This window comes from Triticum urartu, chromosome 2A (genome assembly GCF_056163025.1).
Source record: "Triticum urartu cultivar PI428250 chromosome 2A, HENAU_Tu73, whole genome shotgun sequence".
NCBI lineage: Eukaryota > Viridiplantae > Streptophyta > Magnoliopsida > Poales > Poaceae > Triticum > Triticum urartu.
In genome coordinates this window covers 339,539,268-339,566,706 of record NC_141874.1, presented here as the reverse complement: position 1 = coordinate 339,566,706, position 27,439 = coordinate 339,539,268, and the positions used below count along the sequence as shown (strand labels likewise).

Sequence of the window (27,439 nt, the reverse complement as noted above, 5' to 3'; positions counted from 1 at the left end):
ATCCACTTGAAGAGAAACACACCGGTGAAAAAGGATTGACATGACAATCTCAATAAACGAGAATGATTTGTATTCTCAAAGAAATATGAGAACACCGCTTAGGAAAGGTATGGAATCCACATTTGACTCCGAAGCAACTCGAATACCACAAACCAAAACAAAAACAAAGGAGTGGCTTGCAAAATAAGCCGGAACAAACATATGATAGAGATTTCGTCCGAAGTTTTCGTGGTGGGGCCTACACGGGCTCGATCGTACAGCACCATCATGTACAAGGCAGTGCACATGACATACGAAGCGTCCCCGAGTCGGCATAGCCAAGGACTCTTTAAGACACAACAAGACCATTGTAAAACCGACCGTGAATAGGCGGACCACTAGACGTCGAACCCCAATTTCATATCATACATCTGTTGGAAAGATATCCTAAGAGCTACTTGAATTCCCACTTATGAAACTCCCGAACCTTTTCGGTTATGCAATCAGGTGTTGGGGATACAGGGGAAGCATAATATCTCACCCAAAACTAGCAAATCCTACATCCAGCTGTATCCATCCTTCAACACATAACCAAGAAACCTTTGGAAATCATCTACCTCAACCTTCGAAAAGCATCCGTTATACAAGTTATGGCGATACTCCCGAACTCCCGCCCCAGTACTAGGTGGCGTCGAGGTTATCTCACCAACGAACTGCATAAAAGAGATTTTCGATGTCGGCATACTAAACTCAGGTATTCCAGAACTGCAACGATAAAATATGACGACAACACCTTAGAGCTCAACTCCCCGGGACACTTCCACAAAACCCCTGACAGGAGGCACCAAGACAATGTTCTCGTCACAAAACCATCGAAACAATTCCAAGATACCCGCATGATCCTAAAATTTTTTTTACTGAAATTTGAGAAGAGAAGAGTCAAAACTCTACGTCAGGATGCCTTACCAGAGCGATGAGGAGACTGGGAAGTAAAAAAGAATTCCTAAACTCTCCGATATATGATTCCTAAATGACTCAAAACATTTTTCTAGACACAACTCGGCCGCTAGAAACGATCAAGCAATGGGGCTCCTAAGGTCAGTGATGAGGACATCAATACCATTGTTACACCCACAGCCCCTACTGTTACATATACTGGACCAATTACTAGAGCTCGTGCACGCCAATTAAATTACCAGGTACTTTCGTTTCTTGGTAATGATTCTAATGTTCATGAGATTATGATGCTGCCTAAATTGGATACATTTGTTTTGCTTTCAAATGAAGGGCCTAGCTTGGAGAAGGATGAGCATTGGAGCAAGAACACGCATGAAGTTGATGGCATGCGCAAGGGGATCAAGAACGGAGTTACAAGTGATGATTTCAGGACTTTGAAGCCGCCATAAGGAGTGCATGAAGCCATGGACGAAATATACAAGATGCCACTTCATAATATTCGTCCATAGGCTATTCTAGGTGCTGCGTCACCTTATTAATGGGCCAGGCCCATGTAATTTCGAAATACTTAAGTATAGGCTATTTTTAGAGTCCGTATGTGTGGGGAAACAAGAATTAGGGTTGGTTTCGGACCCCACCCTCAAGGGCCACGAAATTCCCCTCTCTTCCTCCATATATACAGCCCTTAGGGCATCGTTTAGACTTTGGGTTTTGTTTAGATTAAAAGTTCGCCATAGCTGCAACTTCGCGTACTTCGTTTGTGTCCAACGACCAGACCAAGACGTCACAGAACCCCACCTTGATCAATAAAGCTTTCATCTTATATTCGCAATATCCAGATTGCAATCTCAGTTTCTTGCTTGTTCTTCGTTTGCTCGCAGGAAACAGGCCCTCGTGGTCAGGTTGATCGTGCTCCGGCGTGGTCAATAACCCCTCGGAAGTTGGTTTAGCGATTGCTAAGGCGCGACGTCTCGCACGTTCGTAGTCGGATCGTCAAGGTCGACTCCCACAGAAAACGATAGCCACCATCTCATCGAAACATCGGGACACCTTTGCCTCTATCAAGTGGTATCAGATTTCCAGGTTGCTCGGTGAGATTTTACAGTTTTTCGTAGATTAGATCGAGTCTGTTCTTCATACCTACAGTCCACGAAAAAGCCACACAAAAAAAATTAGGGTTTGTTCATCATATCCGAACCAATCTGAGCCTTTGCATAATCTTTTTAGGGTTTTTGCTTTGTTGAATTTGCGGTTGCATCGTCGTGTCAAGTTGCTGGTCTTAGAGTCTAGTCTTTTAGAGTTTCGAGTTCTGGTCATAAGTTGTCACGCCGCCGCCGCACCATCATCATCGCCCATCTACCACTTTTGCTTATCCGCCACCGCTCTGAATCCTTATCCATATACCACTACCAATCCGTATCCATATACCACCATCAATCTCTATCCATATACCACCACCGCTACCATATACCACCACCGCTGCCATATACCACAACCATATATCCACCACCAATCTGAGTTCTTCTCATATTAGGTTTGTTCTTGAGATCAATCTCAATTCCGATTCGTGTTTCCTTGCCTGCGTAGGTCTCGGAAAAAAAAAGTCTGGAGACCCCCGGGCAGTTTTTAGGCCAAAATTTTCACGGGCAAAAATATTTTTTCCCTATCCTATTTTTAGGCTTTTCTGAGTCTTTTGAGCCACGTGCCATCATAGTGATTTTTTGTCGCACTTTTTCGTCGTCGCTGCCCTGATTTCCGAAAAAAAGTGGGAAATTTTTTTTCGTGCCCATCCTATCAGTTTGACGAGGGAAGAGTTTTGAGACACTCGCCATTATAGTAATTTTTCGCAAAAAAAAAGAGGAGCGCAAAAAAAAAGAGGAGCAAAAAAAAAAGAGAAAAAAAAAGTTCCAGAGTGTGCTTTTCCCTTATTTACGTGCAGCGCCGTGATTTTGTTAGTGTTCTAGGCTCGCGTATCTAGCACGGTCTAGCCTAGGACCAGCACAGTACCGTCGTTGAGCGTTTATTCAACTTTGCATCTCTGAATTGATTATTGCTGACCCTTTTTGCTACCATACTATAAGCCTTCCCAGCTCCACATACCTCTACGTCGTGCGTTTGACTCTCCCTGGCAATCGCTCTATCCAAGCTTTTGAGAGTTTTGACTACAACGGTTGCCGATCACCGCCTGCTGCTGGGTAAGAACTGGTAAGAATTTGAGATTTGCTTGACGGATTTGTGACACCCGCCACCACCACCTCTTGTTAGTATTCTGTAGGATCATATTCTTGTGTGTTTTCTATTGTTGCTAACCATGGCAGGATCACAAGCCGACGAGACTGACTGGGAGAACATGACGAATCAGGAGTTGCATGATAAATTTCAGCAAATGATGAATGGACAGGTGCAGGATGTGCTAAACAGATTTGAAGAGGCCATGGAGAAGATAGATGACATGGAGAAGACGTTCGAAACAAAGCTCGATAACAGGTTTAATGAATTGCTCGCGCGTCTTCCACCACCACCACCGGCTGCACCTAACGCACCTCTACAACAACAACAACAACGACGACTACCTACACATCGTGAAACAGCCCTCCGCCGAGCGAGCCGTCTCCCTCTTGCACCTGGCCAAACTGTTGGTGCTGCTGTTGCTACTTCTGTGGCTCCTGCTGCTGATGCGGAGGAGATGATTTTGCTGGCGATTACGAGGATGAGGTTGATCAAAATCAGAACTACGTGCCACCACCAGCACAGCAACCATCAGGTCGTCCACATGCAAATAATGGCAATGGTAGGGCTCACCCTCAGGTACGAGATCATGACCATCTCCCTAAACTAAAATTGAATATTCCACCATTTGAGGGTAGATATGTTCCTGATATATATCTTACTTGGGAGTTAGAAACTGAACAACGATTTACATGTTTACAATATCCCGAGGAGAGACGTGTTCCTGCTGCTGTTTGTGCATTCACTAGTTTTGCATGTGTTTGGTGGTCTGAGCATTGTAGATTATATCCCATTCCTGCTACTTGGGCTGCTTTGAAAACTGCTATGCGTACTCGTTGGGTTCCACCATATTATCAACGTGAGTTACTTCAAAAATTGCAGCGCTTAAGACAGGGAACAAATTCTGTAGAAGAATATTATCAGGAATTACAAACTGGCATGATTAGATGTGGTATTGTTGAGGAGAATGAAGCTATGCTTGCACGTTTTATGGGTGCATTAAATAGAGACATTCAGACGATTCTAGAGTATAAGGAGTATACTAATATCACTCGTTTATTCCATCTTGCTTGTAAAGCTGAACGTGAAGTGCAGGATCGACATGCATTGGCGCGGACTAACTTTTCTGCAGGTCGACCTTCTTCATGGACACCACGTGCATCATCTACTTCCACACGTTCTGCTTCACCGGCGCCTCCGTCGGCTGCCACCTCCAACCGTGATACAATAAAGCAGGCACAATCACCACTATCTGCCAAGAGCACACCTTCTGGGCCTGCAAAGAGCTCTTCTTCATCCATGGCATCAACAGGGCAAACACATGATATTATTTGTCGACGTTGCAAGGGTGGAGGTCATTATGCGAGAGAATGCCCATCTAAGCGTGTGATGATTGTTACTGAGGATGGTGGGTATGAGTCCGCTAGTGACTATGATGAGGAGACTTTGGCTCTTATTACACGTGACGAACACGGTGGAGACGATTCTGATCATGAGACGCAATACATGGCTCCTGAAGATGCTGATAGGTATGAATGTTTAGTTGCTCAACGTGTTTTGAGTGTGCAGGTTACACAAGCTGAGCAAAATCAGAGGCATAATTTGTTCCATACAAAGGGAGTTGTGAAGGAACGTTCTGTTCGCGTGATCATAGATGGAGGGGGTTGCAACAACTTGGCTAGCATCGAGATGGTGGAGAAGCTATCTCTCACCACAAGACCACATCCACATCCTTACTACATCCAATGGTTCAACAACAGCGGCAAGGTTAAGGTAACACGTACTGTTCGTGTGCATTTTAGTATCTCTACATATGCTGATTATGTTGATTGTGATGTGGTACCGATGCAAGCATGTTCCTTATTACTTGGTAGACCATGGCAATTTGATAAAAAATCTATTCACCATGGTAGAAACAATCAGTATACTCTTGTTCATAAGGATAAAAATATTACTTTGCTTCCTATGACTCCTGATTCCATTTTGAAAGATGATATTAATAGAGCTAATAAAGCAAAACAGGAGAAAACTAAGAGTGAAAATCAGATTGTGGCAAAAGAATTTGAGCAACAAATGCAGCCTAATAATAATAAACAATCTAGTGTTGCTTCTGAAATTAAATTGAAAAGTGCATGTTTACTTGCCACCAAATCTGATATTGATGATCTAGATTTTAGCAAATCTGTTTGCTATGCTTTTGTGTGCAAAGAGGCATTATTTTTATTCGAGGACGTGCCTTCCTCTTTGCCTCCTGCTATCACTAACATTTTGCAGGAGTTCGCCGACGTCTTTCCACAAGACGTGCCACCGGGATTACCACCTATTCGCGGGATTGAGCATCAAATTGACTTAATTCCCGGTGCATCATTACCCAACCGGGCACCATACCGTACCAATCCAGAGGAGACGAAGGAGATTATGCGTCAAGTACAAGAACTGCTCGACAAAGGTTATATACGCGAATCCCTTAGTCCTTGTGCTGTTCCTATCATTTTAGTGCCGAAAAAGGATGGTACGTCGCGTATGTGCGTTGATTGTAGAGGCATTAATAATATTACTATTCGTTATCGTCATCCTATTCCTAGGCTAGATGATATGCTTGATGAATTGAGTGGCTCTACAATATTCTCCAAAGTTGATTTGCGTAGTGGTTACCATCAAATTCGTATGAAATTGGGAGATGAATGGAAAACGACATTTAAAACTAAGTTTGGATTATATGAGTGGTTAGTCATGCCTTTTGGGTTAACTAATGCACCTAGTACTTTCATGAGGTTAATGAACGTAGTTTTACGTGCTTTCATTGGACGATTTGTGGTAGTTTACTTTGATGACATATTGATTTATAGCAAATCTTTGGAGGAACATTTGGAACATTTACGTGCTGTTTTTATTGCTCTACGTGATGCACGTTTGTTTGGTAACCTTGGAAAGTGCACCTTTTGCACCGACCGAGTATCTTTTCTTGGCTATGTTGTTACTCCACAGGGAATTGAAGTTGATAAAGCCAAGATTGAAGCTATTGAGAGTTGGCCGCAGCCCAAAACGGTCACACAAGTGAGGAGTTTCCTTGGCCTCGCTGGTTTCTATAGGGTTTTTGTGAGAGATTTCAGCACCATTGCTGCACCTCTCAACGAGCTTACAAAGAAGGATGTACCTTTTGTTTGGGGTACCGCACAGGAAGAAGCCTTCACGGTGTTGAAAGATAAGTTGACACATGCTCCTTTACTCCAACTTCCTAATTTCAATAAGACTTTTGAGCTTGAATGTGATGCTAGTGGAATTGGATTAGGAGGTGTGTTATTACAAGATGGAAAACCTGTTGCATACTTTTCTGAAAAATTGAGTGGGCCTAGTCTGAACTATTCTACTTATGATAAAGAATTATATGCTCTTGTTCGGACCTTAGAAACATGGCAACATTATTTATGGCCCAAGGAATTTGTTATACATTCTGATCATGAATCTTTGAAACACATTAAAAGTCAAGCAAAACTGAACCGTCGACATGCTAAATGGGTTGAATTCATTGAGACTTTCCCTTATGTGATTAAACACAAGAAGGGTAAAGAAAATGTTATTGCTGATGCCTTGTCTCGTCGTTATACTATGCTTTCACAACTTGACTTTAAAATATTTGGTTTGGAGACCATCAAGGATCAATATGTTAATGATGCTGAATTTAAAGATGTATTGCAGAATTGTAAGGAAGGGAGAACTTGGAACAAGTTCGTTCTTAACGATGGATTTGTGTTTCGTGCTAACAAGCTATGCATTCCAGCTAGCTCCGTTCGTCTTTTGTTATTGCAGGAGGCGCATGGAGGAGGATTAATGGGACACTTTGGCGTCAAGAAGACGGAGGATATACTTGCTACACATTTCTTTTGGCCAAAGATGAGACGGGATGTTGAGCGTTTTGTTGCTCGCTGCACTACATGTCAAAGAGCTAAGTCACGACTCAATCCTCATGGTTTATATATGCCTTTGCCTGTACCTAGTGTTCCTTGGGAGGATATATCTATGGACTTTGTTTTAGGTTTACCTAGAACAAAGAAGGGGAGGGATAGCATATTTGTTGTCGTGGATAGGTTCTCGAAAATGGCACACTTTATACCATGTCATAAAAGCGATGGTGCTGTTAATGTTGCTGATTTGTTCTTTCGTGAAATTATTCGCTTACATGGTGTGCCAAATACTATTGTTTCAGATCGTGATACTAAATTTCTTAGCCACTTTTGGAGATGTTTATGGGCTAAGTTGGGGACTAAGCTGCTTTTTACTACTACTTGTCACCCCCAAACTGATGGACAAACTGAAGTAGTCAATAGAACATTGTCTACTATGCTTAGTGCTGTTTTGAAGAATAACAAGAAAATGTGGGAAGAATGCTTGCCTCATATTGAATTTGCTTATAATCGTTCATTGCATTCTACTACTAAGATGTGCCCTTTTGAAATTGTGTATGGTTTCCTACCTCGTGCACCTATTGATTTGTTGCCTCTTCCATCTTTGGAGAAGGTTAATTTTGATGCTAAAGAACGTTCTGAATTGATTTTAAAAATGCATGAGTTAACTAAGGAAAACATTGAGCGTATGCATGCTAAATATAAACTTGCTGGAGATAAGGGTAGAAAACATGTTGTGTTTGCACCTGGAGATCTTGTTTGGTTACATTTGCGTAAAGATAGATTTCCTAATCTGCGCAAATCAAAGCTAATGCCACGTGCTGATGGTCCTTTTAAGGTTTTAGAGAAAATAAATGATAATGCATATAAACTTGAGCTACCTGCAGATTTTGGGGTTAGTCCCACTTTTAATATTGCAGATTTGAAGCCTTATTTGGGTGAGGAAGATGAGCTTCCGTCGAGGACGACTTCATTTCAAGAAGGGGAGGATGATGAGGACATCAATACCATTGTTACACCCATAGCCCCTACTGTTACATATACTGGACCAATTACTAGAACTCGCGCACGCCAATTAAATTACCAGGTACTTTCGTTTCTTGGTAATGATTCTAATGTTCATGAGATTATGATGCTGCCTAAATTGGATACATTTGTTTTGCTTTCAAATGAAGGGCCTAGCTTGGAGAAGGATGAACATTGGAGCAAGAACACGCATGAAGTTGATGGCATGCGCAAGGGGATCAAGAACGGAGTTACAAGTGATGATTTCAGGACTTTGAAGCCGCCATAAGGAGTGCATGAAGCCATGGACGAAATATACAAGATGCCACTTCATAATATTCGTCCATAGGCTATTCTAGGTGCTGCGTCACCTTATTAATGGGCCAGGCCCATGTAATTTCGAAATACTTAAGTATAGGCTATTTTTAGAGTCTATATGTGTGGGGAAACAAGAGTTAGGGTTGGTTTCGGACCCCACCCTCAAGGGCCACGAAATTCCCCTCTCTTCCTCCATATATACAGCCCTTAGGGCGTCGTTTAGACTTTGGGTTTTGTTTAGATTAAAAGTTCGCCATAGCTGCAACTTCGCGTACTTCGTTTGTGTCCAACGACCAGACCAAGACGTCACAGAACCCCACCTTGATCAATAAAGCTTTCATCTTATATTCGCAATATCCAGATTGCAATCTCAGTTTCTTGCTTGTTCTTCGTTTGCTCGCAGGAAACAGGCCCTCGTGGTCAGGTTGATCGTGCTCCGGCGTGGTCAATAACCCCTCGGAAGTTGGTTTAGCGATTGCTAAGGCGCGACGTCTCGCACGTTCGTAGTCGGATCGTCAAGGTCGACTCCCACAGAAAACGATAGCCACCATCTCATCGAAACATCGGGACACCTTTGCCTCTATCAGTCAGGGAAGGCTCTAATTACCAACCTGTCACGCCCTCGATGCGGCTATATCTCCCACGTGTCGAAGCACGACTTAGAGGCATAACCGCATTGAAAGCAATGTCGCAAGTGAGGTAATCTTCACACAACCCATGTAATACATAAGGGAAAGAGATACATAGTTGGCTTACAATCGCCACTTCACTCAATTACAAGAATAAAGCATTACATCATCCAAGTACAATCAAGGTCCGACTACGGAACCAAAATAAAAGAAGAACCCCAAATGCGACAAAGGTCCCCGATCGCCCCCAATTGGGCTCCACTACTGATCAACTAGAACGAAAACAACACAAGGACAAGATCTTCATCGAGCTCCTCCTGAGCTTGGTTGCGTCACCTGCTCGGTTCAACGGCACCTACAAACTAGTTTTGGAAGTATCTGTGAGCCACGGGGACTCAGCAATCTCGCACCCTCGCGATCAAGACTATTTAAGCTTATGGGAAAGGTAAAAGGTATGAGGTGGAGCTGCAGCAAGCGACTAGCATATATGGTGGTTAACATACGCAAATGAGAGCGAGAAGAGAAGGCAAAGCACGGTCGATAAAAGTATGATCAAGAAGTGATCCTAAACAACCTACGTCAAGCATAACTCCAACACCGTGTTCGCTTCCCGGACACCGCCGGAAAGAGACCATCACGGTTACACACGCTGTTGATTCATTTTAATTAAGTTAAGGTTCAATTTATCTACAACCGGACATTAACAAATTCCTATCTGCCCATAACCGCGGGCACGGTTTTCGAAAGTTCAAATCCCTGCAGGTGTGTCCCAACTTAGCCCATGACAAGCTCTCACGATCAACGAAGGAATAGACCTCCTCCCGAGACATTCCGATCAGACTCGGTATCCCGGTACAACAAGACATTTCGACAGGGTAAAACTAAACCAGCAACACCGCCCGAATGTGCCGACAAATCCCGATAGGAGCTGCACATATCTCTTTCTCAGGGCACACTCAGATTGTCCTAGGTACAGGTAGGCCAGCCCAGAGTTGCCCCTGGTGGTCACCGGCAGCTGACAGGTTGGACCAACACTCAGAGGAGCACTGGCCCGGGGGGGGGTAAAATAATGATGACCCTTGAGTCCGCGAAACCCAAGGGAAAAAAAGGCTAGGTGGCGAATGGTAAAACCAATGTTGGGCATTGCTGGAAGAGCTTTACTTAAGGCGAACTGTCAAGGGGTTCCCATTATAGCCCAACCGCGTAAGGAACGCAAAATCCGGGAACATAACACCGATATGACGGAAACTAGGGCGGCAAGAGTGGAACAAAACACCAGGCATAAGGCCAAGCCTTCCACCCTTTACCAAGTATATAGATGCATTAATTAAATAAGATATATAGTGATATCCCAACAAGTAAACATGTTCCAACAAGGAACAACATCTCCATGTTCCAACAAGGAACAGACTTCAATCTTCACCTGCAACTAACAACACTATAAGAGGGGCTGAGCAAAGCGGTAACATAGCCAATCAATGGTTTGCTAGGACAAGGTGGGTTAGAGGCTTGATTTAACAATATAGGAGGCATGATAAGCAAGTGGTAGGTATCGCAGCATAGGCATAGCAAAAGAGCGAGCAACTAAGCAAGCAAAGATAGAAGTGATTTCGAGGGTATGATCATCTTGCCTGAAATCCCGCAAGGAAGAAGAACGAGTCCATGAAGAAGACAAACGGATGTAGTCGAACGAATCCTCACAACACGACGTTAACGGAACCAACCCAAAGAAGCAAACACCGGAAAGAAGCAAACAACATAGTAAAAAACCACCACATAGGCATGGCATGATGCGCAAACAAGAACGATGCATGTCCGGTTTAAAGAGGGCATGGCATGGCAAAGTGCAATAACCAACACTACAAATTAAGTGGAGCTCAATATGCAACGAGTTGCATATTGACGGAGCACCACATCAATTATTTAGTTCGATCTCGTTTCTGTACCCAACAATATTAAATGTTGTTAAACATGGCAAGGGGGTGAAGCAAAAGAAAACTACCCATCTAGTCAAGTTTAAATGAGGCCGGAAGCAACGAACAACATTTCCGGAAACTCCTCATGAGCATACTTTGGTTATGGTACTGTTCTGCCCTAAATCAAATTTTATAGTTGTTAAACATGCAAAGCAAGTACACCATGATAAACTAGGCAAAATTCTACCCCATATACATATAAAGTTTATTTAAATCCGAGCTACGGTTATTTAGTTATGAATTAAAGCATTTTAGCAAGTTATTTAAGCAAATTTAAACAAACAGCATTTTAAACATTTTAAACATGGGTGAAAGTGACATATTATGAAACTAGATGCAATTCTAAGCAAGTTTCATATACAATTTATTTAGATCCGATGCATGGTTGTGGAGTTATTAAATGCATGAAGTTTAGGGGGCTTTATGTAAAACAGCAATCCTGTGGAAATTAGCTAAAATACTCTGCGGAAAAAAACACATCTCGGGCCGAAACTGGCCCGAACTGGGCTGCACAGGAGCAAACATAAGATGGGCTTCCTCACATCGGGCTCCAGGGAGCCGGGCCTTGGCGCTGGGCCACGCACGTCCTGCCTCGCTTCGATCTACCTGGTCAACGCGCGGTCGAGTGCTGTTCGTCCTGAAGCAGAGGAGACGGTGTGCCGGCGCAATGCAGAGGAGGCAGCAGCCGGCGGGACGCGGGGAGATCGGCCGGATCCTTCGAGGGAGAGGGCCCGAACTGGCCTGAACGGGTCGGGGAAGAGCCATACTTGCCAGATCTCGCGAGGGTTGGAGCAAGGCGCAACTGTAGGGGGGCGATGAAGACCTTGGTGCACCATGGCTCGATGAAGGTCTCACGGCAATGATCTCCAGCGAAAATAGGGGTAACGGGGCGATGGCGGATGTTGGAGGCACGGCTGGGTCAACTCCAGCGCTCGGGCAAGTCCCGCAGGCAACAGAGCGAGCGAGCGCGGGATGAGCGGGCTCCTGCTGGTTGTAGAGGAACTTGCAACAGTGTCCGCCGTGAACGAAGAAGACGGCCGGCAACACTGCAGAACTAGACGGGGATGGGCACGAAGGTAACGATAGCAACGCGGTCGTCGAGCAGGGGAGGCCATGGCATGGTGCTTGCCTCCTGCAGCTTCCTGGAGAGGACAGAGCGCAAGTGAGAGAGGAAACAAAGGAAAGGGAGATACAGGGGAGGAGAGGAGCTGGACGAGGCCGGTCCTGGTCGTCGGCGCTGCGGCCACAAGCTGGTGGAGGACCTCAGATACTGCTGCGACTGAACAGGGAGGCAAGGGGGTCGGGCGCGGCTGCACTGGTCTCCGGTGAAGCCGGTCGAAGTCAGCGACCTCAGGCAGGGGAGCTCGGCTCCTGGATTGAGAGAGTGGGCGCGGGAAGGATGGATCGGAGGGGATGCACTGGTTGGGCGAGGGGATCGAGGAGGATTGGGCGAGGCGATCCCGAGGTGGGAGGCGACCCGGTGGCGGCGGTGGAGGGACAAATCTCCTAGATTTTAGGGTTGGGCTTTATATATACATTAAGTGGATTAGGTTAGGGGCTACCTCATCCCTACGATCGTAATCGTACGGTCGCGAATAAAATAGTTAGGGAGCCCAATTAACAAAACGGAGATGTTTTGTAAATGTTTGGGGATGATCCGAATCCAACGGTGACGACTGCCCGGGTCGGGTCCGGGACAGCTTTCGGGCGCGCGCGCGAGGAAGGTCGCGGGCTGATGAGAGAGGTTAGGTAGGGCCTGACGGTAGGTAGTGAGCTGTGTAGACGGTCTCGAGTTGAGAGAAGAGAAGAGAGGGAGGCCCGACGGCTGTTTCTAGAGACCGAAATCGTCTGACGTTAGACCGACTATAATGTCGCTATAGTTATCCGTTAGGCTATCAAACGAACTCCGAATGCGATGAAACTTGGCAGGCGGCCTACCTACAACATAACAACACCACATGACAACTTTCAACCCATTCCGAGAACATTTTTCGGCCACTTATAAAATAATATTTTAGACGTGCCGCGGGCGCGTGCAAGTGTGGTTGGGCTCAGAACGGACAACGGAAGGAACGAGGAGACCGGGACGGATGCAAGTTTTGAAAACATGATGATGCAATGCACATGATGACATGATGAAATGTAACACGCAAGCAAATGACATGGCAACGACAGCGAATAACTGGACGACACCTGGCACATCGGTCTCGGGGCGTCACACTGGCCCAATAGTAAGGTGACGCAGCACCTAGAATAGCCTCTGGACGAAATTTATGAAGTGGCATCTTGTTTATTTCGTCCCATGCTTCATGCACTCATTATGGTGGCTTCAGAGTCCTGGAATCATCACTTGTAACTCCGTTCTTGTTCCCCTTGCGCATGCCATCATCTCCATGCTTGAACTTGCTCCAAGGTTCATCTTTCTTGTCCAAGCTAGGCCCTTCATTTGTAAGCAAAACAAATGTATCCAATTTAGGCAGCATCATATTCTCATGAACATTAGAATCGTTACCAAGAAACGAAAGTACCTGACAATTCAATTGGCGTGCGTGAGCTCTAGTAATTGGTCCAGTATGTATAACAGCAGGGGTTGTGGGTGTAACAATGGTACTGATGTCCTCATCAACTTCTGAAGGTCACCCGATGTGGCTGATATGTGATATCGTCCATATCTTCTAGCTCCAATTATCAGTTTCTCTGCAGCTACAAAAGCCATAAAAAATTCTGGGGAAGAAGTACCACTTAGTCAATAGTACTACAAAAGAGCTACAGAGAAACACGAACTGCAGCCTGAAGTTCTGAACGAAACGCAGTTTCCTTTTCTTAGTCATCTTACATCGTACATCCTTGTGTATACAAATTTATGCAATGAGGACTGAATGGAGCATACCAAAAGTATAAGAACAATCACTGAACCTGTTGACATCAGACGCCAATGCCAAGTGTAGTAGCAGAATTATACCCTGATCTTGTTTTTCTATGCAATCAGGTATAAAGGGAAGTAACAAACCCATGCAAGCACACTCTTTGAAATACATAATATCTACAACATTGGAAACACATTTGAACAAAAAAGAGGTTTAAAGATGATAATAGTAAGATGGTCTTTTAGATAATGACTTAAAGGTTCACAAGAATTTGAGAAGCTCAGAGTGTTTGTGCATACAAAAGCAATAAAGCATTACTTGTGTAGATTGGAAACAATAGTGTTAATACAAAGATTTGAAACAAAGAAGCCTTTCAGTGATAACACTTGCATGTTATACACATGAAAGCAGTGCATCAGAATCAGCATAGCTATAGTTGAATGTAAAAGGAATAAATTTGGATGTTGGATCAATGTATGTGTGGTTATCTTGCTCCCTGAGCTGAACAACTATTCTTATTTTTGGTATATCGTCAAAATGCAAGTAATTCGTTCACTATCTTCTAGAACAAAATTACTATAGGAGACAAAAAAGTATTACCACATAGATAAAAACTTGTAGAGAAAGGTCACCTTCTTTAACTGAATTTAAAATCGACCAATGCAGCAAAGCCAGCAACCACTAACCTGCAAAAGTCTCAAGAACAACCAAATTAACATTACTAAGATGTGTACTAATGGATAGCAGTATAGCACAAATGAAAAGCCAGACGAAAGAATTCAATCAGGAACTATGTATGTGTGTAATGTCAAGATGAAGCGTAAGTAAACTGACCTAAACCACATTGTCACTTGAAAAGCAAACTGACTGATGCACTTCTATAAATTAAGGGGTATTTAACCGGGTTGTACATACTACATAAAAGATACTATATTGGAATCCTAATAGGAAGGCTTGTTTCAAATTGCCAAGGAACAAAATAATTCAATAGAGGATCTGATTATGTGTTTGTACATAGTAAGATGAGGATGTAATCATTCACAGCCAGCAAGTCAACCCAATGTCACGTTCCACCTGTACCGAAAAAAAGGATGCAAAAAACATTAGTGCTTGTTGGAAACACAATTGGCTTTGCCTTACTCATTGGACCAGAAAACCAACAACACCGGCACACACACAAATAGGAGATAATCTGTGAAGAAAACACACATGTAGGATTGGATCGCATCAGCCTGGGCTAGGCATGGATGGAGGGAGGCGGGAACGAAGGACAAACAGGGGTACTGAAACCCTATATCAGCACCGGATTGGATCGAATCGGCCTAGGCTAGGCTTGGACGGAGGGAAGCTGGCATGAAGGCAACTTACGTGTTCAGAACCTTCAGATGCATCATGTAGTACTCGAAGTTATGCTCAGGCTTTGGCCATCGAGGATGTTATGAGCATGTGGACGCCCCTCTGCATAAAGTCCCACCCATCCTCCAGATCGATTGTCTTCCAATCCTTCCTTTGCCCCGCAAGCCGCCATGGCCGCCGATTCTCATCCCGATGACAGACGCAAACCCTGGAGGGGGCTGGGCTCAGATGCATCCATCACCGCATGGAGTTTGTGTCATTTGGGGAGAGAGAAGCGGGTGAGAGTCGGGGCAATTAGATTAGGAGGACAGGTCCCCTCGTTGACGTTTCAGTAGGAGAAAAGCTTCGCTTCCGCTTCTGTGGGTCAAGGAAGGAGGAGCGAACGGGTGTGGGCGAGCGAACACGGGACCAACTCTTCACAGATCACAGCCACAGATGATCAATCAAATGGACGAAAAGAATTAAGATAACATGGACGCAACATAGAGCAGAGAAATCAGGTAATAGGGATCAACTATTTAGGTATTATAGATAAGGACTCCTAAACCAATATTATTACTTCCTAACAGCTCCCTTGCGTTCTAGAAATACAACTTGATTTTGTTATAGAATTTTACAAGACTTGCATCGCTGCACATAATATCACTTATATTAGCTTAATGGTCAAGCATTATTCTAGTGGAAACAATAGAAAGGTCTGTCATAAACATATTCATCACTAAAATAGAGATTAACTCCCACCATCTACCTTCGAGAAGATTAGAAATACAACAAATTGTGGAGTACAAGCCAAATGCGAGAAAACGATACCAAAAGAAAATTCATTTCTCAAATATTACTCTACTGAGAGTGATTAGCAGGTCCGTAATGCATTTATTCAAAAGTGAAATCGTCATTTCTTTTCCAGAAGTAAGAGATGCACCATGAAAAAATACAACAAAATATGGAACATATGTCAAATAACTTAAAACAGCACCTAAAGAACAAAAATGCATTGAATACAAGACAAGTCACTAACAACAGTCAAGTATAACATGCAAACACACTTCACCTTCACACTCCACACAAAAAATATGCCAAATCTTGATGATTACACCTGCAATTTGCTAAGCAAACGAAAAGCATCCCTACAATTCCCTAGAAATAATTTGTACAACATGCAACTATGCATCCTCCCTTAATGGCTATGCATTTTTGGCCAAGGCCTGCAGTTCCTCCTCAAATACCAGTAGAGCCACACTTGTGAAGCAATTAACGCTTGCGAATTGGAATTATGCCTCGCGTGAGACGCCCTCTTGACATAAACAAGATCCACTTCCTGGCGATTGGGGCCACCACACCAATTGAAGCATCGTTACTAGATAAGGAGAACTGTATACCTCAACGACCTCCTCGGAAGGATGCACGGTCTGCGTCGCGTCCTCCGCCCACGACGTTGTAATGCCTTCTCCCGTTGGAACTTAGAAGCCTGACACGCAAGAAACGGATCCCGTCAGCCGTGATCCGTTTGACAACTAATGAGTTCAGAGGCGCACCAAGGCAGGGTATGTGTGTGTGTGTGGGGCCTGCGTGCCAGTGTGTAAGGCGAGTGCGTGTACCCGTATGCCTATAGATAAGGACCAACAACCTGTACTGGGCAGAAAAGAAAATGAATGGAAACTGAATTCTGCATCTCATCCCTCGTTTCCCTCTGTTTCACATCCCCTTCCTGTGATTCTCGTAGTGGGATGCTACAATTGGTACTCAGAGCTTTGTTCGGTCTGGCTGCGCTCCGTAATCCCTCGATCCTACCGGTAACATCGACTAGCTGGTTGGGAATCGCTCTCGGGTTTGATTCCCATAAATCCAAAGTTGGCATTCGGTTGATTTGGGGGGAGTTGCACTGGCACCAGTCTCCGTGCCTTCCGCACAAACTCGATTCATTTTAGAGAAGATGGAGGTGCTCCAAAAATCTCTGGAGGAGGTCATCTCCACGCTGAAGGGATTCGGCACCAAGCTTGACGCCGTCGCCGTCGATGTGAAGGGCAACAGTGAGGAGGTCGTCCGCCTCACCAAGCAGGTGGATGATTTCGGGGTGGATCTTGAAGAAATTCGCCGTCAACAGCTCACCGCCGATAAGGCCAAGCGCTTGGAGACGGAGGACACCGGGCAGCGCCCTTCATAGACGACTGTTTTCGGGGCACAGCTGCATGCCGTCCTCGCCAACAATGGCAGACCCCTGCTTTCGGAAGCATCGCGTGCGCGCGAGTTCGGAGATCCGTCCCGCGTCGGCGCTACGGGCAGCGACGGTGGTGGATTTCTTGCCAAACCACCCAAGCACCACTTCCCCAAGTTCAATGGTGAACACCCGCTGTTGTGGATCGATTTGGCCTACACATATTTCACCATGTACTCTGTTCCTTCGGCTCACTGGGTGGCTACGGCGACTTTGTACCTTGAGGGCCATGCCGCGTTATGGTTCCGTGCATACAAGCGTCGCCATGCCCAACCAAGTTGGACAACATTTATCGCAGCGGTGGTTAACGAATTTGGTCAGGAGGAGTATGAGGGACAAATGTCCAAGTTGCTTCAACTGAAGCAGACAGGCTCTGTTCCTGAATACAAGGCTGCCTTTGAATCATGTATGTATCGCCTTCTCTCCCTGGATGAATCCTTGAGTAGTCGCTGGTTCGTCTCTCAGTTTGTCTTTGGCCTCCGCGAGGAGCTGCGAGCTACCGTCCACCTGCAGGCGCCATCAAGCGTGACCCACGCAGCCTCCTTGGCACGCATACAGGAGGAGGAGGCGGAACACCAGCGACCTCGCATGCGGCCTCCCGCGCCAACCAAACATCCCACGGTGGGCACTGAACTTCCTCTGGGATCGGCTGTGGTCCCTGTTGGTGCCGGTGGGCGGGCTGAACTACTGTGCCGGGCGGCCACCGACGAATACATTCGGGAGCGCCAACTCCGGGATTTTCGTCGTACCAACGGCCTTTGCTTCAAGTGTGGTGACAAGTACTCTAAGGACCATCAATGCAAGAAGCCAACACATGTCCTGATGATTGAAGTTGGGGAGTTTGGTGAAGTTCTATCTGATGATACAGTTCATGCTCTGAACTTGCTTGATGGTAGGCCTGATGCTGCTCCAGCTGCAGAGTGTTGCACAATCTCGGGTCATGTTGTCTCAGGTACCAAAGACAATTCCACTATCCGCATAAGAGCAATGGTTGGCAACCAGGTGATGTTGTTGTTAGTCGATTCTGGTAGTTCTCACTCCTTTGTGAATGCTGCTTTTGCTGATCGAGCTGGGTGTACAATCACCAAGATAACTCCTATCAACGTCAAGGTGGCCAATGGTCAGGTGATGAATTGTATATCAGCGGTTGAAGGGCCACAATGGTGGTCTCATGGCGCCACATTTTTTGATGACATGCGTGTTCTTGAGCTGGGCGCATATGACGCAGTGTTGGGCATGGTTTGGTTATCCAAATGTGGTTTTGATGACTTGTGACTGGGCTGGCAAGGTCTTGCAGTTCAAGCATCAGGGGGTTGTAGTTACTCTCTAGGGTGTGGCATCCAAGTCAACTTCTGCCCTACAAGAGATGAGTGTGGAGCAAGTGGATAAGTGGATATCGGGGAATGAAGTTTGGGTATGGCTGTCATTGACTCTATTCCAGCAACAGAATCTTCCACAGACGCATCTACTCCTGTAGCACCTGATTTACAATTGTTGTTAGATGCCTATGCAGATGTGTTTCAAGCACCCAAGTCCTTACCAACCCATTGTGCCTTGGATCATGCAATTACCCTCGAGATAGATGCAAGGTCAATCAATACTCGTCCTTATAGGTATTCACCTCTTCACAAGGACGAGATTGAGCGCCAAGTAACTGAGATGTTGGAAGCTGGAATAATTATACCTTCCATGAGTCCTTATGCCTCACCGGTGCTTCTGGTCAAGAAGAAATATAATACATGGCGTTTTTATGTGGATTACCGGCGGTTAAATGATGCCACGGTAAAGAACAAATTTCCCTCACCAATAGTGGATGAACTCTTGGATGAATTGGCAGGCACTAAGTTCTTCTCCAAGCTGGATCTTCGGGTAGGATATCATCAAATTCGGATGCGTGAGGAAGATGAACCCAAGACCGCATTCAAAACCCACCATGGCCATTAGTTTCGAGTTATGCCATTTGGTTTGACCAACGCACCAGCTACTTTCCAATGCGTGATGAATTCCATATTTTCCAAGCATCTGTGCAAGTTCCTAATTGTCTTCCTAGATGATATTCTGATATATAGTGCTTCTTGGACAGATCATCTTGATCATCTTCGACAAGTTCTTGAACTGTTGCGCCAACACCAACTATTTGCCAAGCTGTCCAAATGCTTATTTGGTCAATCTAGCATCAACTATTTGGGACACATCATCTCTGATGCAGGGGTTGTTACAGATCCTGAGAAAACTTCTGCAATGGCTCGGTGGCCTATTCCAAACACTGTCACTGAATTGAGGGGATTTTTGGGCCTCACCAGCTATTACAGGAAATTTGTGAAGACCTATAGTTGGATATCAAAGCCTCTTACTCAGCTGCTTACGAAGAAAGGTTTTCAGTGGAATGAGCAAGCTCAACAAGCATTTGAGGCTTTGAAGGTAGCTATGATCAATACTCCAGTTCTAGCTCTACCTAGCTTCTCCACTTCCTTTACCATTGAAACCGATGCTTGTGCAACGGGCGTGGGTGCGGTCCTGACGCAGAATGGCCATCTAGTAGACTATTTGAGTAAAGCACTTGGTATCTAGAACAACAAGCTATCAATATATGAAAAAGAGTTTTTAGCCGTGATTATGGCCATTGATCGTTGGCGCACATATCTACAATGAGGACCTTTTGTGATTCTTACTGATCACAAGTCCTTATGCACCTTAACTAAACAACAATTGGGCATTGATTTGCAGCGAAAAGCAATGGCTAAATTGATGGGTTTGCAATTTCAGTTTCGCTATAGGCGTGGAGTGGAAAATGGTGCAGTTGATTCTCTCTCTCGGGTTGGGCATAAAATGGGATGTCAAGCGTTGTCAGTCTGTCAACCTGATTGGATTCTGGATGTTACCCGTACTTATGAATTAATGTTGTTGCGCAAGATTTACTCGCCCAGCTTGCCATTCATTCTCCTAATGAGAAGGGTTTTTCTCTGGATAGTGGCCTTATTAAATACAAAGGTCGTATCTACATAGGTGCGAATTTAGCATTGCAAACTCAGTTAATTGATGCCCTCCATAACATCCCAATTGGTGGTCATTCGGGGATTCAGGCTACATACCAATGCTTACGCAAGCTATATTACTGGGTTGGTATGAAATCCGCTGTTGAAAACTTTGTACACAAGTGTCAAGTTCGTCAACAGGCTAAACCTTTGCACACGAGTCCGACTGGTCTTCTTTAGCCCTTGCCTATCCCACATGATAGAGGCAAAGGTGTCCCGTCTTTCGATGAGATGGTGGCTATCGTTTTGGAGGAAGTCGACTTTGACAATCCGACTACGAACGTGCCAGGACGTCGCGCCTTAGCAATCGCTAAACCAACTCCGAGAGGTTATTGACCATGCCGGAGCATGATCAACCTGACCACGAAGGTCTGTATCCTGCAGGCAAACGAAGAACAAGCAAGAAACTGAGATTGCAATCTGGATATTGCGAATATAAGATGAAAGCTTTATTGATCAAGGTGGGGTTTTGTGACGCCTTTGTCTGGTCGTTGAACACAAACGAAGTACGCGAAGTTGCAGCTATGGTGGCAAACATTAATCTAAACAAAACCCAAAGTCTAAACGACGCCCTAAGAGCTGTATATATGGAGGAAGAGGGGGAGGGGGGGATTTCGTGGCCCTTGGAGGAGGGGTCCGAAACCAACCCTAACTCTTGTTTCCCCACACATACGGGCTCTAAAAACAGCCTATACTTAAGTATTTCGAAAATACATGGGCCTGGCCCAATAATAAGGTGACGCATCACCTAAAATAGCCTCTGGACGAAATTTATGAAGTGGCATCTTGTATATTTCGTCCAAGGCTTCATGCACTCCTTATGGTGGCTTCAAAGTCCTGAAATCATCACTTGTAACTCCGTTCTTGATCCCCTTGCGCATGCCATCATCTCCATGCTTGAACTTGTTCCAAGGTTGATCTTTCTTGTCCAAGCTAGGCCCTTCATTTGTAAGCAAAACAAATATATCCAATTTAGGCAGCATCATATTCTCACGAACATGAGAATCGTTACCAAGAAATGGAAGTACCTGATAATTCAATTGACGTGCGCGAGCTCTAGTAATTGGTCCGGTATGTATAGCAGCAGGGGCTGTGGGTGTAACAATGGTATTGATGTCCTCATCACCAGAACAACCATGGGAGGATCTTACTATGGACTTTATCGAGAGTTTACCATTGTCGGAATGTTATAACACTATATTGGTGGTGGTTTACCGGTTCACTAAATATGCCCATTTTCTACCCCTTCGACATCCTTTCACTGCAAGTTCTGTAGCAAAAGTGTTCTTGGATTCTATTGTCAAACTTCATGGAGTCCCTCACTCAATCATCTCTAGTCATGATAAGATTTTCACCAGTACCATGTGGCGTGACATCTTCAAGGCTGTGGGTTGCAAGCTCAGTTATAGCACCGCTTATCATCCTCAAACCGATGGTCAGAGCGAGCGGGTGAATCAATGTGTCGAACAATATCTTCGTTGTGCTGTTCATGACCGACCTGGCAAATGGAGGTCATGGTTGCCCATGGCTGAATTCTGGTACAATTCCAGTTTTCATACTTCTACTGGATGCTCTCCTTTCAAAGCTCTCTATTGTACAGATCCTAACTTTGGTGGCATGCCTAATGTTTCGTTGGCTTTTGAGCATCTTCCATCTGGTTTGGCCCTCCCTTCATAGGATCATATTGAGCAGTTGCGTGCCCATCTACTCCGTGCACAAGAGCATATGAAGAAACAAGCTGATAAACATCGTTCTGAGAAGGTGTTTCAGGTGGGCGATTCTATGCTCTTGAAGCTGCAACCATATGCTCAGTCTTCCATTGTCAATCGTCCCTGCCCTAAATTGGCTTTCAAATATTTCGGGACTTTCAAGATTGCTACTCGTATTGGTGCGGTGGCTTATCGCCTAATTCTTCCGGAGGGTTGTCAAGTTCACCCGGTGTTTCATGTTTCCCAGTTGAAAGAATTCAATCCAAGTTTTGCTCCTAATTTTCAATCTCTGCCACCTCCACATGTGTTCCATGATTGTTCAGCTCATTCGTGCATCATTGTGCAATGAAGGATCATTCAAAAAGGTAACGAACCTGTTGTTCAAATCCTTGTGCAGTGGTCATCGTTGCCGGAGGATTGTGCCACCTGGGAGGACTATTATGTTCTTCGACGTCGTTTTCCAACTGCTCCTATTTGGGACGAGGATCATACTGAAGGAGGGGCAAATGTCATGCCTTCTCCCATTGGAACTTAGAAGCCTAACACTCAAGAAACAGATCCCGTCAGCCGTGATCCGTTTGACAACTAACGGGTTCAGAGGTGCACCAAGGCAGGGTGTGTGTGTGTGTGTGGGGGGGGGGCCAGCGTGCCAATGTGTAAGGCGAGTGCGTGTACCTGTATGCCTATAGATAAGGACCAAAAACCTGTACCGGGCAAAAAAGAAAATGAATGGAAACTGAATTCTGCATCTCATCCCCTGTTTCCCTCTGTTTCTCATCCCCTTCCTATGATTCTCGTAGTGGGATACTACAGACATGATGCGAATCTCAGCACTAGACTCGCTAGTGATTGCCCCCAGGCTCCTTCGCCCGAGGACGTCGAGTCCTGCAGCCTCGATCAGGACCAAGCATGTCACGAACTCTGGGCCCCGGCCCACGAAGCGGTGGAGGACCCCCCCCCCCCCAATGTCGACGAGGGCGACGAGGGCCTCCTGCATGGGGAGAGCTCGACGACCTCGCCGCAGGATGAGACCTCAACACGTCGGCTGGGGGAGGTGGGGCCCAGTACGACTGCGATGCGACTGGCGAAGTCTTTGGGGTAACCTTCGAGGGCATCGACGCGAACCTACAGCGCGGCGGTGTGGCGGCGGAGCGGGACAAAGGTGTCGTAGAGGTGGAAGGCGTCTTCGTTGCCAAAGTCTTGGGGCAGAAGGAGGCAGAAAACGATGATGTCAGCATCGGCGCTTACGGTGGAGTCGGATGCTGTGGAATCAAAGGCGGAGCCGGAGGCACAGGCGGCGTGCAGCACGAAGTGGGGTTTTGCCCCGGCCATTTTGTTTGTGGTGGTCACCGAGGTCGGCGGAGGAAGAGAATTAAGTTTTTTCTTTGGAAACCTTCCTAAGAGCATCTCCAGCCGCGCCCCCAACAAGCCCTCCCAAGGCGATTTTTCTGCGCCGGCGCCCAAAAATCAGCCCAGTCGCGTCCAGGAGTCCATTTTTTGTCGGTTTGGTCCGAAATTGGCGCCGGCGGACCCAGGCCGAACCCGGCGCGCAGGGGGGCTCCTGGGGCGCCGGGGCGAGCGGTTTTGGCACGAAAGAGCCGCGGGCCTGCCGAGTCAGTGTCACGCGCCTCGTCTTCTCTTAGAACGCCTCGGTTTCCCGCGGGGAATCAATGCAACCTTGCCATTGATTCCTCAAGGGCGGCGCGGCGACGCCTCCCCTCCCGCCACGCGTACACACGGCGCAGGGCTAAAAAACCGGCGCCTCCCCTCGTCTCTGGCCACACCAGCCCGAGCCCAAACCAGCCGCCGAGCTCTGCCTCTCTCCCCGTCCACTGCCGAGCTCTACCTCTCTTCCCATCCGCCGCCTCCCCTTCCCTCTCTCCCGAATCCCAAAGAGATGCTCGAACGCTTCCCCGACGACGCGGCGGCGGCCAACGGCTTCGGCCGCCGCTCGCTCCACGAGTGGGAGGCCTACATCTTCTTCGAGGCCAACATCCCGGCGCAGCCGGACATGCGCGCCGGGCCGACGGGGTGGAGGCTCACTGGCTCAGCAACGGGGGCCCATCCCCCGGTGCCCGACGTTGATGCGCGCCCTAGCATCTTCTCCGCCAAGGTCGACCACGTGCGGGTGTCCCTGACAGAGGAGCAGTGTGCCCTCCCCCAGTACGCCGCCGACAACCATGCGTCGTGGCCGGCGTACTTCCAGCGCCGACAGGCGCAGCGGCTGGCATCCACCAATAGGGCACCGGTGGTGGGGGCACGAAGAATAGTGAGGGGCGCCGCCTATGGTGGGGCGCCCTCGGCCGCACCCTCCACGAGGTACTTCAGTACCTCGAGGGGGGAAATGACCCGCCGCTGGCATACCCTGCCGCGCCGGCCGCTCCCCCGCCGGAGCGCTGGGCAATGGTTGCCCAGAAGGTTCGGCTCCTCCTCTCAGTCCTCCTCCCGCTCCTCCTCCCATTCCTTTGGCTCGTCGGCGCTGCTCGGCGTCAAGGCCGAGCCCGCAACGGAGACGCCGCTCGGCCAGCGCACCCGCAACGCCGGCATCGTCATCAAAGAGGGCGACAGGCGCGCCCCCTCCTCATCTCCCCCGCGCTACGTCAAGACAAAGACGGAGCCGGGCCTCGCCGCCAAGAAGACGGAGCCGGGGCTCCCCGCCGTGACGCCCGGGCTCACCGGCGGTGTCAAGGAGGAGCTCAGTCACGACGGCCCTGAAGTGGGCGTGTGAAGACTGGGCGCGCACGGAGCTGGAGCGCCAGCGCCTCGCCTATGAGCGGTTCGACGCTCGGCGCCATGGCCGGGACGAGGGAGGCGTCGTCGTCCTCGACGACAGCAATGATGACGTGCCGCTGCCACCGGTCTGCCAGGGCGACGCCGAGCAGGTGTCCAGCAGGGGCGGCCGCGTCAAGGAGGAGAAGGCCGACGCCGCCGAGGACGAGGATGGTGGCGACGTCGGCGACTTCGCCGTGCTCAGTGACCTCTTCGCCCCTTAGTTGGTTTTTTTAAATAACTTATGTAAACGTCGAACATGTCAAATATATGTCAAGTTTGCCGAACTTTAGCCGAACGTTTTGTCCAATTTGCCGAACTTTGCCAAATTCCTTTCTTAAAAAAAACCGCGTCTGGGGGCGACCCTGGGGCCAGCGGCTGGGAACCCGCTCGCCCCCACGCTGATTTTAGCATTGGTTCGCCCCCAGGTGGCGATTTTACGCGTCCCCTGGGGGGCCAACATCTCCAGCCGCACCTTCTGGGGGTTGCTGGCGCTTCTTTTTTTACCGTGGGTACAATTAGATTTTCAACCGCCACCTCAAGTTGGCCCCACACGCCAGTTTTTGAAACCAAAAACGGCCAAATTTCGTACAAAATGACATAAGTTTGGAGAAAATTCAGGCATTTTCATTGATATTTGTACAAACTTAAAACATAATTGCAAAACTAAACTAAATCTACTACGATGATGCCGCCGCCGAGCCTTCTACATGCCTAGGAGCCTGTAGAAGTTCGTGAAGTCATCATCGTCGACGTTGTTGCCATCTTCGTCCTTCACGCCGCCGCCGTCCTTGCTGCGGCCATGCCCTGGGTCACCGTGGTGGACGGGGTTGGACGACCCGGACACCTCCTCGTCGCTGTCGTCGAGGATGACACCCTCGCCCTCCTCGTGGCCACGGCGCCGAGCGGCAGTCTCCTCAAGGGCGCGACGTTGGCACTCCATCTCCTCGCGTACGTAGTCGTCCCGTGCCCACTTCAGGGAAGGCTTGGAGAGTGCGGCCGGGGGCTTCCCACCACTGTCGGTGGCCCTTGGAGTTTGTGTCGTCCCCGTGTTGTGGGAGCGTCGTTCATCGAGCGGAGCTAGTCAGCGTGGTGGTGTTCGAAGTACGCCATCCAGAGGGTGGTGCTATCAGGGGTGTGCCGGCGTTCTGGGAACTGGGGTCCCCAGACTTGCCTGTCTGCGGCCTGCGGCGTGGCTAAGCCAACAGGCCGTACGGCCCATCTTCACCAACAAAGCATCCAAGACCCTCGCGAGGGGCCAAGCCTCGCGAGGCGGACGATGCAAGACCTCCTCTGGAGTGGCCTAGCGAGGTAGGCTCACGAGGAGCGGAGATATCAAGGCGAGGCGAACCTCACAAGGCTCCCATGACGTGAGCCATGATGATCCACACCAGGCGGGCGCCAGCGCATGCAGCGTCCTTGTTTCCCCTTTGGTAAAAAGGAGGCAAGCGCAGTCGCGGAGTACCGAGGCCTCAGGTAAAGGTTGCTATTTCGGTGCAATAAGACCAAGACCATGGACTGCAAGACGGAGGTCATCATGGAGCCCAAGGCGGCGTCACCACCAGAGCTTTGTGCAGGCGAAGACCACTTTTGTCAGGATAGCTTGTACTAGCTGTCCCCCTTCAAATTAGCCCGCCATTGTTGGCTCCCTTCCCGCTCGATATTTGGGAAGAGGAACAGGGCCTCTATAAATAGGACTAGCCACCACCATAAAAGGGGAGAGAGATCATCAGATCCAGAGAGACACATAAGTCCGAAAGCACAAGAACACGAGGCTGTTCTTCCCTTGTATTATTCATCATCAGCCAAAGAGGCAATCCACCACCACGACACTGCAGTAGGGTATTACACCACAACGGTGGCCCGAACCAGTATAAACCCCGTGTCTTTATGTGTTGCTAGTTCGTCGAGTTCGTCCGCAAGATCTAGCGAGCTAGAGCGTTGATCGGCAGGAGGGAAAGACTTCACGCGCACCCCAGTGTTCAAACCTTAAGGGTTACCCGGAGCCCCACATCCGACATTTGGCTCGCCAGGTAGGGGTGCGCCGGGGCTTCTCTCCACCAACCAGCGCCCCATGCCGCCGCACTACGCTCCCATGGCAGGTGCCCCGCCACCAACCTCTGCGGTCAACACCAGCAGCAGGGAGTATGAGTACCAAGCCCTGGCCCCCGCCCTGTGGCGAGTGCAGTGGCCGGCTAAGTTCAGGCCGGAGATGCCGCCGTGTTACGATGGCGCGGCAGACTCGGCGCCGTTCCTGCTAGCATACAAGGAGGCCGTCCTCGAAGCCAGAGGCAACGACAAGATCATGGCAAACTTGTTCCCCCTGGCCCTCGCCGGCGAGCCGCGCGCTTGGCTGGTCAACCTCCCAAGATCCACGGTGACGTCCTGGGGGGAACTCCACGACCTCTTCACTGCGCGCTACGCGGCGCCGGCACACCACGCAGTCGCGACACTACTGGGTGGCTCCCAAGCACCTCCTTTAGATTGCCA

At 47.8% G+C, this 27,439-nt stretch overlaps 1 long non-coding RNA gene and 1 pseudogene across 2 annotated transcripts; both read right to left on the bottom strand.

Moving 5' to 3' along the window:
- Positions 1 to 23,512, bottom strand: part of LOC147985022 (KH domain-containing protein HEN4-like) — an 84,465-nt pseudogene extending 60,953 nt beyond the window's left edge.
- On the bottom strand, positions 13,157 to 15,734 carry LOC147985023 (uncharacterized). 2 transcript variants are annotated; one of them, XR_015616383.1, is made up of 3 exons: positions 15,234 to 15,688; positions 14,880 to 14,939; positions 13,157 to 14,551 (listed from the first exon to the last, which is right to left on the bottom strand). It is a non-coding gene; the product is annotated as an uncharacterized LOC147985023 (long non-coding RNA). The 2 variants fall into 2 exon arrangements; XR_015616382.1 differs by having other exon boundaries at positions 13,157 to 14,939; positions 15,234 to 15,734.
- Positions 23,513 to 27,439: the final 3,927 nt, after the last annotated feature.